The following is a 10,220-nucleotide window of genomic DNA, read 5'->3' as shown; positions in this document are numbered from 1 at the left end:
TGTAACATGTTAAGGTGGTCCAGTGGTCCAGGCAATCTTATTTGGTTCCCCTGCTGTTCCTCCTTGGTGATAACTCTGATAGTTTTCTCCCAAGTGTGTGTAAAAGTAAAACGTATGTGGAAGGTTTATACCTTGAAATATTAGCCTTGTTTTTCTGTGTTTTTTTTTCTCTTACACTAATATGCCTAGTCAACACTGAAACAGAAATAAAGATTTAAAGAAATTGCCAACCTCAGCACCAGATGCAGTTTTCCTTCTAAGACACATTGTTTCAGGGCTGGAATTTTACCTGGGGGGTGACATTAGGGAGAAGAGAGAAAGTGGAGAAGCAACTTGATTTTATTTTTATTTTATTTTGTTATTTTACTATTTTTATGTATATTTTTAATTCCAGTATAATTAATGCACAGTGTTATGTTAGCTTGAGGTGTACAATATAGCGATTCAACAATTCTGTACATTACTCAGTGCTCATTACGGTAAGCGTACTCTTCATCCCCTTCACCTATTTCACCCATCACCCCACCAATCTCCCTTCTGGCAACCACCAGTTTGTTCTCTATATTGAAGATTCTGTTTTTTGTTTGTCTTCCTTCTTTCTTTCTTTCTTTCTTTCTTTCTTTCTTTCTTTCTTTCTTTCTTTCTTTCTTTCTTTTGTCTCTTAAATTTTGCATATGAGTGAAGTCATATGGTATTTACTTCTCTGACTGACTTATTTCACTGGGCATTATGCCCTCTACATCCATCTATGCTATTGCAAATGGAAAGATGTCACTCTTTTATGGCCAAGTAATACTCTGTTGTATACAGACACCACATCTTCTTTATCCATTCATCTAACCTATGGCTGGACACTGGGATGCTTCCATATCTTGGCTCTTGTAAGTAATGCTCTAGTAAACATAGGGGTTCACAGATCTTTGCAAATTAGTGTTTTCATTTTCATTGGGTAAATGCCCAGTTGTGGAATTACTGGATCACGTGGTAATTCTATTTTTAAGTTTTTGAGGAACTTCCATGCTATTTTCTAGACAAGGAGGATGACTTGGAGGGAAAAGAGCCTGATGCAGCATGGTACACAGAGCACAGAAGATGCCCTCCCTGTCTTAGAGTGTGACTCATACTCATTTCCTGTAGACCTGTCATGTAACTGTCCTAAATACTTGATACCCTGCCCCTTAACAGAGGAAACCAAATAGGTGGGGTAAGAGGGAGCCTAAAGGGAAACTCTTGCATACTGATAAAAGTAACACTAAACTGAATTAGTGGGGAATTTGCTGTGAGGTGACACATATCATGCTTCTGAGATTACATTTATTTTAAAATGGAAAAGCCCAGATATTTATCTTCTAGTATATCTTTTTTAAAGCTTATTTATTTATTTTGAGGGAGAGAGAGAGAGAGAGAGAGAGAGAGAGAGAGAGAGAAGCAGCAGCAGTGGGGCAGAGAGAGAGAGGAAGAGAGCAAATCCCAAGTAGGCTCCGTGCTGTCAGCACAGAGCCCAACATGGGGCTCAAACTCACTGAACAGTTAACGTGGGTCTGGAACTCACAAACCGTGAGAACAATATGCGAACCTGAGACCATGACCTGAGCCAAAATCCAGAGTCAGACTCTTAACCGACTGAGCCACCCAAGGGCCCTTATCTTCTAGTATCTCTTAACCAGTTGTGTTGAACTGATCTCTTTGTAAATGTCACCATTGTGCCTATTTTAGCCTAGAGCATAGTTTTCCCCAGAAATCAGGTCCTCTTGTTCAAATGTGAACATACTAATTTCAACATGTTTTATAGTCATTATTTTGCTCCCAAACAGAAAGTTCCTATATGGGGCTGAAACAAAAAAGTCAGGCCTGATGATACAGATTTGAGAATTATGCATATAGAACAAATATTTGAAGCCCTAAAAATAGTTGAAATCATGGAGGAGGCAGTAAAAAGGGAGAAGAGCGGGTGATGAAGAACAGAGTCATAGGAACTACCAAGTTTATTTGCACAAGAACAAGGAAGAAGAGCTCTCCTAGGAGAGAGAGTCATTAACCAGAGATGTATAGGACAAGAAAGCATTGGAAGGAGGGACTGACTGACAGAGTTAATTGTTAAAAGCAGGAAGAAAAGTGGGAACTGAGAAAAAACTTCTGGATCTACCTATCAGGAATCTGCTAGCGATATTCAAAGAAGCAATTTCAATAAAGTGGTGGCAGGAGATACCCAAACAAGAGAAGTTGAGGAGGGTGAAAGTGTTGTGGTTCCAGGGAGCTATGAGACAGCTCTGGGCATAGACCCACGGGCTCTATTCATGGATCTTGCCTTCTCCATTTACCAAACTGCAGGTACTGAGGTCCTCTGGCTAATTCTTATCAGTCCACCTTTTCCACTGAGGTAGGCTTCACTGGGAAATAAGCACATTGGGATTTTCTGGAGAGGATTTGGCATTAGTTGTGGGGCCATGAAGCCAGTTATCTGGAGGGCCTTGATGGTGTGTCTGCACTAAGCTATGCCCTCCCCAAACTCCCAACCTTTGGCGCTGACTGTTCTTGACTTGAGCTTTGACTTTGGGATTGGCGTTCCCATTTTCCTACTGGTGTTCAACCTGCACTGAGTCCCAGCACGACCTGTCTGGGAAATTGACAGTCAAACTAACCTTGGCAGCACCTTCCCCAAGGTACTGGCTTCTATTCCAGAACTCTGGCAGGGATCATGGTCCAATCATCATAATCATCATTAACCATCATGTTGCATACAACATATTAATGTGAAAGAATCCTCTCCTCCCCTATCCCACTCCATCTTTACTGACACAATCTGTCGTGGACTTCAATCCCTTGGCCTGTATTCTAGGTTGGCATGTGTGCTTCTGAAGTTTTCCTCTTCTGGAGATTGTTTGGCTACTCTGGCTTACATAGCTCACTTAACTTCTAAAGCACATAAAACGTACATATGCACATATATACACATGCACACACACACAACCTCTGATTTTTTATGATCCTTTTAATTCCTATGGTTCCCACAGCTTGGGTCAGTCTTGAATCTACCAAAACTCCACCACCTAGGTTAAACCCCAACTGTAATCTCCCAACCCTCCTGAAGTTGTACAGAGGGAATCAGACATAGCCTTAGGCTATACTAATAGGAACATAGGGTCCAGATAAAAGAAATTAAGTATCTCACTGTAATGGGTACTGAGAAAAGACACAACTGAGCAATGAGTTCAATATTGAGTACATTTTAACCTTGGTGTTCTCACAAAGATCTGGTAGAAATTACCAAACAAGAATAATGACAAGCCCAAAGTCTTAACTAGAAAAAAATATCACAAATATCTATTCCATAATAGGATTTTTTTTAAAAACTGTGAATTCTGGAATAAAATAAAATAAAAAATTATAAAAATAATAAAAACTGAACTGAGAAGGGGCTGTGGTTAGATGTACATAAAGACCAATTAAAAAGATCATACTTCAGATCAATTGATCTCTCATATTCCTCTAGGTCCTAAATTCTGAGACATGGGAAATGTCAAACACTCCCTCCACATCCCTCAGGTCCTAATCTTGTTTCATCATTTTTTTTAAATCTCCCATATATATTTATTTAAAAACAATATATAAACCATTCCATATTCAAAACTCAGGAGTTCCACACCTAATATTTGGCCTGGCTTCTCCACAGTACTCTGAGTCAACTTGATAGTTTATTAAATTGATTCAGATGTCATTTCTGAGAATCAAGAGCTTTGGAATGTAACAAGTCTTTCCTCAAACTGTAGCTCTGTCCTTTACTAAATATGCACTTTGGGCAAATCAATAACTTTCCAAGTCTCAACTTTCTCGTCTATAAAATATAAGCACACTAATGGCCTACTTACCTTCATTCATCCAACATGTGTTTTTATTTGGAGAAAGACTGAAGGAACTAAGATATTTTGCTAAAATAAGAAAAAAAGGTATGAGGGAGACTCCCTTCCTGGTCTTTCCAATGGGTAGCAGAAAGATCAAATAGACATAGCAGGAAGACTGATTCCAGGGAAAGAAAACTGTGCACCCTCCGAAGCCACCTTGCAGTGAGCAGGATGTCCTGTCTTCGAAAATATTCCAAAAGGAGTCATTGGACCACAGGTGATGATATGTGCCAAACAGATTCCTCCGCTAGCAAATAGGTTTTGAGGGAAAGGGAACTTCTTTCCAACTCTTCAGTGACCGCATAAGATATAAGTCTACCCAAAGCACATAACTAAAATAGTTTCAATAAATGAGAAATGAGGTTGTTCTCATGTTATTTAGAAGTTTCCAGTTCTCATCTTCTTGCATTGTTCTTCCTTCCTGTAGTTTACACTTCTGCCACCACCTCCCAGAATCTCTTTCCTGCAGGAGACAAATAGCTTTTGAAAGGCAGTAAATGATTAAATTAGTGAGATGATGGGTTAATGAGCTGATAGTCTCATACAGATAATTTCTGAGTCAGATTAAACGTGATGGGAATTTAACAATATTAAAATCCTAATCAGGAATCAAATGCTGGCTAATTTAGCAAAAAAAACAAAAACAACCACCTTAAGTAGCTCTGTAATTAGCACTTGCATTATGCTACACATTGCAGTAGGCAGAATAGTGGGTCAGGCGTGATTTTTAAACACATCATGTCTGTGTTTAGTGCCAATTTCATGAACTACTCTGGGTGCTCATAATAAACAAGCAGAATCCAAATTTTCAGTATGTCAAAAGTCACTGAACCTTGGCTCCAGTTAAGCCAATAAATCCAATTTAAGAAAGAGTTTAGGGGGAAACGTGATGTTCCCTACACTACCATGGATGTGTACATTTGTAGTGATTCCTTTGCCTTCCTGAGCCCAAAAAAGAAAACTTACAGGAATGTGAAGATTGGATTTAGTCTTCTGAATTTCCCTCTATTAGAAGAAAAGATGAACCCTAACCCCAGTGAACTTCCCCTGCTCCCCCACCCCCGGCAAAATGCAATCATGTTCAAATCTGTTCCATTTGTATGTGTTTCATCAAGTTGCTTGAAATTGAACAGAGGGCCCCCAAAATGTTGGGCAAATTTACTTTTACAATCATTTTAAAATGCAGTAGTGTTTGACACAACTCTAGAGAGAACTCCTGTGGCTCAGCACAAACCTACTGTCTCTAGCTACATGCAACATTATATAAATAAAAGATTTTTTTAAGAAAATGACTACTTAGTTAGAAATAGGACTGTAGATTGTCTTCTTATTGCAGTGTAAAGATCTCATTATGTGGGGTATCTTTTGCATTCTTATAGTGAAGAATGGTAATAATACATTACTTACCATAACTTTGAAGACAAAAACCTATTCCTTTACCAAAAATAATTTGTCACACGGACTGTCAATTCAGATGAGGAGTGCAGAAAGCTTTTTATGAAGAATCATCAAAAAGAAAGATTTCTTCTTTCTTATTCTACGATTTTCCTCTGTGATGAAATTAAAGGGAAACTAGGAATACATGGGTTATTTTAGTTCTTTTAGTGTATGAATCATAAAATACAGCTTGTACATTCCCCCTAAACAGTGGAAAAAGTACATTAAGACACAATTATATCTACCAAACATTTCTCAAGGTCTTATATCTTCCTGATATATATCCTTACATCCTTATGAGTAGATAAGAAAAGCTCAAAAAGCTACATGACTGAAATGACATCAAATCAAGGCTTCTTAAAAGTTAAAAGCTCTGGTCCTCATGGATTTCTCCACGTGGGCATCCTGAAAGCTATTTTAATTCAGCACACTCCAAACTGAACTCAACACCCACCACCTCTTTCCAACTTCCTCCTCCAGTTTTTCCAATTCTTAATGGTTGTAGTCCCACCGTTTCATCTTGGTTGTGAACCTGGAAATTGGCATTTTCTCTTCCTCTCTCTCTTCACAATTGAATATCTGTAAATCCTGACAGGTCGCCTCCTAAATACCCCCTAACTCCAAACAGAATACCTCTTCCCATGTCCAGGCTTGCAGCCTCTGTCACCTGAATACTAGAAATTATTTCCTAACCCATCTCCTGTTCTGCTCTCACTTCTTTCTTTCTCAATGATACCTAATTTCTTAAATATCACTCATGAGACTCCATGCTCAAAACAGTGCCATTGAGCCTCACCTCCTATAAGATGAAGGCCATGCTCCTTAGCATGGCATAGAATATTCTTCTTATTTGCATCCTCAGCAGAGAACTTATCTTTTGCTAGTTGACCACAAGGGCCCTGCACTTGACCATTCCGAAGGCTTGAAGTTCGCCTCTAATGTGGCATGCTTCCCCACAGCTCTGCACCTTTATATCTACCACTAACTGAATGAGCTCCCTCAACCTATCCCCCAATAGGACCTTACTTGTCCTTTAAAAGGCTTTCTTTAGATGTTCTTCCCTAAGAAGCCTCCAACCCCCTCTGCCCCAGACAGGTACTTTTTTCTCCCTGTTCTGCATCCATTATATGTGTTGTAACTTTATTTGTCTGTCTCTCTCATGAGATGAAAACTTCCTTAAGGGCTTCCTGTTTACCACAGCGTGTGACATACGATTAAATATTTGATCATTGCTTTCTGGATGAACTAATGAATCTAGGCTAAATTTTCTCCTTGTCAAATGAGATAATTTATCTCCAGAGAGGTTGAGCAACTTGCCCGAGACCACATAGCTGGATAACAAGAGAGACAATAGAGACACCATGTGCTTTCAGATTGCAGCCTAGCATTTACTCTCATGTAGCCAGCTGCTTACATATCCGATGCAATCATGTCCCGTGGCAACACCTTTCCCTAAGTTTCTATCTCTGTTAGGGAACTTTGGTTTGGGGCTTAGTTTGCTGTTTTTAGTACCAATACATTGCTTTTCTCTTGGAGAACCACCCCTCCTGTATCCCTAGTGCCTGGAGGTAGAATGAGTCTGACCCCATACTCTGACTTCCGGAGAAGGCAAGTGACCCAGGGCTGCCCAGTGAGAGTGCTACGTTCCCTGGGGTTAATCAGACAACAAGTGACAGCCAAGACTTGATAAAACAAGTCAAGTGACCGGTTGAGAAAGACAAGCTCTCTTTCCACTGGGCTTATAAAGCTAATGTGAAAGAGAAAGAAAAGTCAGAAGAGAAACAGAGCTGAGAGATTTCTGAGGACACTGTTTGGACCCCTCCAGCCAGCCATTCCTCATGCCAGGATGGGAGTTGTTTGGAAATGCGTCACCTTGGCTATGATGAACTACATCTCCCAGCATCTCCTTCGTTGTATGTTTTCGGTTAGAGTGTAACACGAAGACATTCTGCATGGGCTTTGGAAGGTAGATGCGAAGTCAGTCATATCATTTTTATGCCTGAAAGGGTCAGGCAGGGGCATGAAATGCTGTTGCAGCACAGTATCTATGAACTTGCCTTTGTATTTTGTGGGGCGGCAGCCAGATTTACACCTGTTCCACTTTCCCCCTGCATTCTCCCACAGCTGCACCGACTGTGGGACCACGTGCAGATTTAGCTTTGTAACAAAGGGCGCCAGGTTTCCTTCTGCTGGACCCTCGCAGAGATCCGGCATGATCTGGGGGTAGTGAGAGACTGACACGGGTTCCAGGCCATTCTCGTAGGTTCCGGCTCGTGGTCACAGGCACTCACTTTACTCCTGTAACCCACTTTACGCTTTGCTTCCCTGCCTGACAGCTAGCCCTGAGGTCTTTAAGCTCCAGCACTGGAAAAGAAGACCACAGCCTTACAGAAACGGCTTAACCAGCCTCTACATTGGCATTGGTTGGATTCTGCTAATAAATCCTCTACTGTGTGTCTGTGTATATGTGCATGCATGTGCCCACTGCTGACTGAATTCTTCTTTGTTTAGACTCTGAATGACACAGAGTACCATCCCTGGACTTTTCCAGGATCTAAATCAAAATGTATTCTTTAATGTTTAGTCAGTGTGCATTTGGTTTCTGTCAGTTGCTGTTGAAAAAAAATAGGCAAAATTATCGTATTTGAACTAAACAAACTTGATATCCTGGGGGCAGGATCTATGCTCCACTCATTCTTACATCTGCAGCATCCAGCAAATTGGCACATACAAAGTAGGCACTTGGCAAACATGTGTTGAATGAACTAATGAATGGCTACAGAATAAAAATGTTCTCCTGGGGACCCAGATTTAAACCACACACAATGCGAATCATGTGGAAGATGAAAAGCAGGATGAGAGGGAACTCCAGGCCTCTGGATAAAGCCATGAAGATCCTGGGTCTAAGAAGCAGCTGAGGTTCCACCTGACACCCAGGGGGCCAGGCAGCACCTGTTAGACATCTCGTGTTCGCTAACGGCACAACAGGTGTCCCAGGACCAGCCAGCCCTTGCACGGAAGTGAACTTCCTGTCACTGCTGACCAGGATTCGCTATATGAACACAACAGAAGTGGCTCAGAAGGGCATTTTTTAAATAGAAAATTTGAAAGCATATTAGGTTCCTAGAAGGGGAAGCTTCCAAGAAGGGTGATTTTACAGTAAGAAACCCCATGAATCATCTATAGAATTTATATCTGAGGTAAGACATAAATTCTAACTATTCCTTGTGCCTGACTAGAACACTTTAACAGATCCTATGTAAGTAAGGGGTTTGTGGGAACCACAAAGACAGAAATTTTTGAGCAGATGTGTTCTGAATGGTTTGGCGGATAGTGACCATACGTGAATCAGGCAATAAACCAGTTTTTTTTCCAAGTGCAAACCTTCACAGGCAAAAACAAATGACACAAACATATAGAATTAAAATGGTGGAGGGATAGGGTAGGCTCCTAATGGTCCCCAAAGAGATCTCATTTCTAGTCCTGAAACCTGTGACTAGTATCTTGTGTAGAGAAAGTGTCTTTTTAGAGATCCCTGAGTTAAGGATCTTGAGATGAGACGAGTACCTTAGATTATCCAGGTGGGTCTGAAAGGCAATCACAAATGTCCTTATAGGAAGTGGGCAGAAGAAGATGTAACCACAAAGAAGATGATGGTGAAGTAGAGAGAGACTGGAAGATTCTGGCCCTGAAGATAGAGCAAAGAGCCATGAGTCAAGGAATGCAGCAAGGCGCAAGATGGAACCGATCAAGAAAAGGACTCCCCCTAGAGCCTCCACAGAGAGAACCTCACGTTCAATCTCATAAAACCTCCTTTGGACTTTCGAACTCCAGAACTCTAAGAGAGTAAACGTCTGTCATTTTAAGCCATCGAGTTTGTGGTAATTTTACCTTATCTAAAGTAATCTCCACTCGGGCATCTTGAGTACAACTCTTTTCCTCAGCTAGGAGAAGTCCTAACAATATATTGGTGGATCATAACAGATGAAAAACTCCAATTTGGGTTCCTTGTCTGACCAGCTGAGAGGATTAGGAGAGTAGACTGTGAAGTCAGATGTCCTGGATTCAAACCCAGCTTTGTTTCCATTTTCTAGTTGTGGCACCTTGGAAGAAATTATTTTTCCTCTCTGTGCTTCGGATTCAGATAATAATAACAACCAACTACCTAATAGAAAATTGTGGGAAACAGTTGAACAGACACTTCACAAGAGAGCATATCCAAATGGTAAAAAAAAAAAAAAAAAAAATTAAAGGAAAAAATGCTCTGCCTCACAGATCATCAGTTCAACCCACAATGAGATGCCACCACTTAGCCAGCAGAATGGCTAACAAAAAGAGGACTAACAAGATCAAGTCTTGATGAAGAAGTGGAACTACTGGGACTCCCAATACTGTCCTCAGATTTAGTCGAGAGGGATGCACTCTGGCTCTGCTCTAACCTATGAAGTAAGGAGTCTGTGGAGCCCAAGAACACACCCACCCGGAACGCATGTCCTCTCCTCCCCTGGACAACAGTCCAGACACCCAGGATTTCAGAATTTCTTGCCTGCATGGGCTTCTTCCTTAAGCCCATTTTTCAAGAAGATCAAATTCCTGGCAGGTGCAAATCTTGATCCTAGGGGTGGCCAAGGGGTGGCTGTGTCGACAAAGCCTATATATACATGTTAGGCTTGTTTCAATGCAGGAAAGACCAAGGGTGGGAAAGAAGAGTGGCAGGCACTGGACTAAGGGGTAAGGAATAGCTCTCCCCATGCCCATGCCGAGGATAACTGGCACAACCTTTATGAACGATGGTTTGGCAGCATCTGCTAAAGCTGAGCATCAACATTCTTTACAACTTAGAAATTTCACTTCTAGGTATAGAAACAAACAGAAATCAAC

This window comes from Neofelis nebulosa, chromosome 8, assembly GCF_028018385.1.
Source record: "Neofelis nebulosa isolate mNeoNeb1 chromosome 8, mNeoNeb1.pri, whole genome shotgun sequence".
Classification (NCBI taxonomy): Eukaryota; Metazoa; Chordata; class Mammalia; order Carnivora; family Felidae; genus Neofelis; species Neofelis nebulosa.
Note: the sequence above shows the minus strand (reverse complement) of the source record.